This window comes from Oryx dammah, unplaced genomic scaffold, assembly GCF_014754425.2.
Source record: "Oryx dammah isolate SB20612 unplaced genomic scaffold, SCBI_Odam_1.1 HiC_scaffold_29, whole genome shotgun sequence".
NCBI classification, from domain to species: Eukaryota; Metazoa; Chordata; class Mammalia; order Artiodactyla; family Bovidae; genus Oryx; species Oryx dammah.
Genome location: NW_024070213.1, coordinates 226,694 through 233,122, shown reverse-complemented (window position 1 = coordinate 233,122; position 6,429 = coordinate 226,694).

Sequence of the window (6,429 nt, the reverse complement as noted above, 5' to 3'; positions counted from 1 at the left end):
CGTTGGCCAGCGGACTCTTATCCACTGAACCACCAGAGAGGTCCGTTTCTCCTCTCTTGTCCCGTTCTGTTACGATTCGACAAGTTTCCTTAGTGTTACGTTTGGATTCCTTTTTCATTATCTTCTGTACATCAGCTATAGGCTTCTGCCTTCTGGTTACCTTGAGGAAATAATCTTTTTTGTTTTTTTTTTGGTCACACCATGTGGCGTTCGGGATCCCTGATTACGGAGTAAACCGTGCTCCCTGCAGTGGAAGCGTGGAAGTCTTAATGTCTGGACCACCAGGGAAGTCCTCTATTAAATTTATAGCTGTCCTAATAAATGTGAAGGCTTCCCAGGTGCCGATGGTGGTAAAGAACCTGCCTGACAGTGCAGGAGAGGTAAAAGGCTCAGATTTGATCCCTGTGTCGGGAAGATCCCCTGGAGGAGGGCGTGGCAACCCACTCCGATAATCTTGCCTGGAGAATCCCATGGACAGGGGAGCCTGGTGGGTTACAGTCCAGAGGGTCGCAAAGACTTGGACAGGACTGAAGCAGTTTAGCAGCAGTGAATGGGAAGCGACAGTTCATTGAGTGAGTGAGTGTGTGTGTGTGTGTTTTTTAACTGAAGTCAGTTAGTTCAGTTCAGTCACTCAGTCATGTCTGGTTCATTTTGACCCCATGGACTGCAGCACGCCAGGCCTCCCTGTCCATCACCAACCCCAGAGTCTGCTCAAACTCACATCCTTCAAGTCAGTGATGCCATCCAGCCATCTCATCCTCTGTCGTCCCCTTCTCCTCCTGCCTTCAATCTTTTCCAGAATCAGGGTCGTTTCTAATGAGTCAGTTCTTCACATCAGGTGGCCAAAGTATTGGAGCTTCAACTTCAGCATCAGTCCTTCTAATGAATATTGAGGACTGATTTCCTTTAGGATGGACTGGTTGGATCTCCTTGCAGTCCAAGGGACTCTCAAGAATCTTCTCCAACACCACAGTTCAAAAGCATCAATTCTTCAGCGCTCAGCTTTCTTTATGGCCCAACTCTCACATCCATACATGACCACTGGAAAAGCCATAGCCTTGACTAGATGGACCTTTGCAGCAAAGTAATGTGCTGTCTAGGTTTGTCATAGGTATTCTTCCAGGGAGCAAGTGTCTTTTAATTTCATGGCTGCAGTCACCATCTGCAGTGATTTTGGAGCCCAAGAAAATAAAATCTGTCACTGTTTCCATTGTTTCCTCATCTATTTGCCATGAAGTGATGGGACCAAATGCCATGATCTTCTTTTTGAATGTTGAGCTTTAAGCCAACTTTTTCACTCTCCTTTTTCACTTTCATCCAGAGGCTCTTCAGTTCCTCTTCACTTTCTGCCATAAGGGTGGTGTCATCTGCATATCTGAGGATATTGATGTTTCTCCTGGCAATCTTGATTTCAGCTTATGCTTGATTTAGCCCAGCATTTCGCATGATGTACTTAGCATAGAAGTTAAATAAGTAGGGTGACAATATACAGCCTTGACGTACTCCTTTCCCAATTTGGAACCAGTCCATTGTTCCATATCCAGTTGTAACTGTTGTTTCCTGACCTGCATACAGATTTCTCAAGAGGCAGGTCAGGTGGTCTGGTATTCTCATCTCCTAAAGAATGTTCCACAGTTTGTTGTGATCCACACAGTCAAAGGCTTTGGCATAGTCAATAAAGCAGAAGTAGATGTTTTTCTGGAACTCTCTTGCTTTCTCTATGATCCTACAGATGTTGGCAATTTGATCTCTGGTTCCTCTGCCTTTTCTAAATCCAGCTCGAATATCTGGAAGTTCTCAGTTCACGTACTGTTGAAGCCTAGCTTGGAGAATTTTGAGCATTAGTTTGCTGGCATGTGAGATGAGTGTAATTGTGTGGTAGTTTGAACATTCTTTGGCATTGCCTTTTCCTTTGGGATTGGAATGAAAACTGACCTTTTCCAGTCCTGTGGCCACTGATGAGTTTTGGTTTTTTTTTGCACTGCCGAGTTTTCCAAATTTGCTGGCATATTGAGTGCAGCACTTTCACAGCATCATCTTTCAGGGTTTGAAATAGCTCAGTTAGAATCACCTCCACTAGCTTTGTTAGTCATGATGCTTTGTAAGGCCCACTTGACTTCACAGTCAAGTTGTCTGGCTGTAGGTGAGTGATTACACCATCGTGATTATCTAGGTCATGAAGATCTTTTTTTTGTACAGTTCTGTGTCTTCTTGCCACCTCTTCTTAATATCTTCTGCTCCTATTAGGTCCATACCATTTCTGTCCTTTATTTTTGTCCATCTTTGCATGAAATGTTCCCTTGGTATCTCTAATTTTCTTGAAGAGATCTCTAGTCTTTCCCATTCTGTTATTTTCCTCTATTTCTGTGCACTGATCTCTGAGGAAGGCTTTCTTATCTCTATTTGCTATTCGTTGGAACTCTGCATTCAAATGGATATATCTTTCCTTTTCTCCTTTGCCTTTAGCTTTCCTTCTTTTCATAGCTATTTGTAAGGCCTCCTCAGACAGCCATTTTGCCTTTTTGCATTTTTTCTTCTTGAGGATGGACTCTATCACTGCTTCCTGTACAATGTTGCAAACCCCTGTCCATAGTTCTTCAGGCACTCTGTCTATAGATTTAGTCCCTTGAACCTATTTGTCGCTTCCACTGTGTGATTGTAAGGGATCTGATGTAGGTCATACCTGAATGGTCTAGCGGTTTTCTGTACTAGAACAGCTCTAAGAAGACCCACAAGACCTAGAAGTAACACCAACATAGATGTCCTTTCTGTCACGGGGCCTGGGACGCAAAAGTAGGGAGTCAAGGGACGTCTGGAGTAACAGGCAATTTTGGCCTTGGATACAGAATGAAGCAGGGCAAAGGATAACAGAGTTTGGCCAAGAGAACGCACTGGTCATAGCAGACACTCTCTTCCAACAACACAAGAGAAGACTCTACACATGGAGGTCACCAGATGGTCAACATCAAAATCAGATTGATTATATTCTTTGCAGCCGAAGATGGAGAAGCTCTGTACAGTCAGCAAAGACAAGACCGGGAGCTGACTGTGGCTCAGATCATGAGCTCCTTATTGCCAAATTCAGACTTAAGTTGAAGAAAGTAGGGAAAACCACTAGACCATTCAGGTATGACCTGGATCAAATCCCTTACAATTACACAGTGGAAGTTACAAGTGGATTCAAGGGATTCGATATGATAGACAGAGTGCCTGAAGAACTATGGACGGAGGTTCTTGACATTGTACAGGAGGCGTGTTCCAAACCATCCCCAAGAGAAAGAGCTGAAGTGCTTTGCCGTACAGCACTGTGTTAGTTTCTGGTGAGCAGCAAGGTCACTTGGTTATACTGACGCATGCGTGTGTGTTTTCCAGATTCTTTTCCCTACTGGCTGTCACAGAATACTGGGTGTAGTTTTGCATGCTATATGCTTGCTATTGAGTCGTTCTGTGTCATTGACTGTTTGCAGCCCCGTGGACTGCAGCACGCCAGGCCTCCCTGTCCATCACCAGCTCCTGGAGCCTGCTCAGACTCGTGTCCATCGAGTCGGTGATGCCATCCAACCATCTCATCCTCTGTCGTCCCCTCCTCCCGCTTTCAATCTTTCCCAGCATCAGGGTCTTTTCCAGTGAGTCAGCTCTTTGCATCAGGTGGCCAAAGTACTGGGGCCTCAGCTTCAGCGTCAGTCCTTCCAGTGAATGTTCAGGGCTGATCTCCTTCAGGAGGGACTGGCTGGGTCTCCGTGCAGCGCTGTTCATTGGATCCTCCTTATCCAATCAGTTCTGAATTGGAGCGTAACCACTTCAGTCTGTTGTGCTGGTCTTTTGCTGTGTGACACTGTGAAGCAGCCACGTGTACACAGACATCCCCTCCCTTTCAGCCTCCCTTCCACGCCATGGGACGGCACTCAGTCACAAAAAGGAATGCAGGTGACTTAGTTGATATGTCCAGCTGTTTGTTCATATACTCTATGTATAGTGGTGTGTATATATCACCCCTAACTCCTAACCCCCCCCTTCCCCTTTGGTGACGGGAAGTTTCCCCATCGATGAATCTGTCTCATACGTAAGTTCCCTTGCATCGCTTTAAATAGAGACCCCGTATGTGAGCAGCGTCACCTGGCACTCGTCTTTCTCTGTGCGATTCACTTCACTTGGCTTTGTCATCCTTTTTTCCGGCTACGTTGCACAGCTCTCGGGATTCCAGCTCCTCGACGAGGGCCACAGCATGAAAGCGCCAGTTCCCGAGCGCTGGTCCACCAGGGAGCGCCTTAGGCTCGCCCGTGTTTCTGCAGGCCACATCATTTACCCTTTCTATGGCTCAGGAGCAGCCCGTTGCACATGTGTGCCGGGTCTTTCTGCGCATCCTCCGTCACTGGGCACCGAGGCTGCCCCCATGCCTCGGGGATTGGAGACACTTGCCGCGAGCATTGTTGCTGGCTAGTCTCTAAGTCGTGTCCGACGCTTTTGTGACCCCAAACCCTGTCGCCCGCCAGGCTGCTCTGTCCAAGGGACTTCCCAGGCAAGAATGCTGGAGTGGGTTGCCACTTCCTTCTCCAGGAGATCTTCCCAACCCAGGGAGTGAGTCTGCACCTCTCACATCGGCAGGTGGGTTCTTTATCACTGAGCCAGCTGGGAAGCCTGCCATGAACATCAGAAGTGAAGTGAAGTGAAGCGATAGTCGCTTAGTCACGTCTGACTCTCTGTGACCCCGTGGACTGTAGCCCACCAGGCTCCTCTTTCTATGGGATTCTCCAGGCAAGAATACTGGCGTGGGTCGCCATTCCCTCCTCCAGGGGATCTTCCTGACCCAGGGATTGAGCCCAGGCCTCCCACATCGCAGGCAGATTCTTTACCTTCTGAGCGACCAGGGAAGCCCTATGAACATCAGGGTGCATGCATGCTTTTGATTTAGAGTTTTCTTCAGATATATGCCCGGGGTGGGACTGCAGGATCATATGGTAGCTCTATTTTTAGTTTTTTAAGGCACCTCCGTACTTTTCTCCATAGTGGCTGCATGAATCTACATTCCCATCAACAGTGTAGGAGGGTTTTCTCTTCTCACCCTCTCCAGCATTGATCGCTTGTGGACTTCTTTAAAAAAAGATTTGTTTATATCTGGCTGCTCTGGGTCTGCGAGGGCTTTCTCGAGTGTGAGGCTGCTCTTTCTCGTGGAGCTCAGGCTTCTCTTGCCTGAGCACGGCTCAGGAGTCGTGGTGCACAGGCTTAGTTGCTCTGTGTCATGCGGGATCTTCCTGGACCAGGCATTGAACCCATGTACCTTGCGTCGGCAGGCAGATTCTTAACCACTGGAAGGCTTACTTCTCAGGGAAGCCTGACTTTTTGATGGTGGCCATTCTGACCAGTGTTTGTTGCACTGCTATACACTGACAACAAACTCTCAGAGAAATTAGGGAAACAATCCCATTTACCACTGTGTCAAAGAGAATAAAATACCTGGGTGGCTCAGATGGTAAAGAGTCTGCCTGCAACGCAGGAGACCCGGGTTTGATCCCTGGGTTGGGAAGGTCCCCTGGAGAAGGAAATGCAGCCCACTCCAGAGATCCAGCACCATGCGTGCTGGCAGGCAGGTGACCGCCTCCATCCCTGTTTTGTGTCATTTCTGAGGTAATCTTGCCTGGAGAATCCCATGGATGGAAGAGCCTGGCAGGTACAGTCCATGGGGTCACAAAGAGTCGGACGCAACTGAGCGACTTCACTTTCATTTTCAAGGAGACAAAAGACCTGTACTGTGAAAACTAGATGTTGATGAAAGAAATTAAAGTTGACAGAAACAGATGGAAAGATATGTGCTCTTGATCAGAAGGATTAATATTGGGAAAACGACCACAGAACCCGAGGCAGTCTACAGACCCAGTGCAATCCCTATCAAATACAAAGGGCATTTTTTCTTTTGGGACCTGGAAAAAAAAATTTGTGTAGAAACACGTGTTCTCTTCATCATTCTCATACTGTTGAATGCTTGTGTGTTTAAGTTTTTCCATTACAGGTAACATTGTGTTATCTTGTATTTATTAATTTTTTTTGCATAAACATTTCTCTCACTCACATGGATTCCTTAAGAGGTATACCCTGTTGGGTATGAATGTTAAATCTGAGATTTATGTTTTCTAAGCCTTAAATGTTATTCTAGATTTATTTATATGTATATACTCTTAACATAAAGTGAAAGTGAAAGTGAAGTCTCTCAGTCGTGTCCGACCCTCAGCGACCTCATGGACTTCAGCCTTCCAGGCTCCTCCGTCCATGGGGTTTTCCAGGCAAGAGTGCTGGAGTGGGTTGCCATTGCCTTCTTCAATGGATGAAAGTGAAAAGTGAAGTGAAAGTGAAGTCTCTCAGTCGTGTCCGACCCTCAGCGACCCCTGGACTTCAGCCTTCCAGGCTCCTCCGTCCATGGGGCTTTCCAGGCAA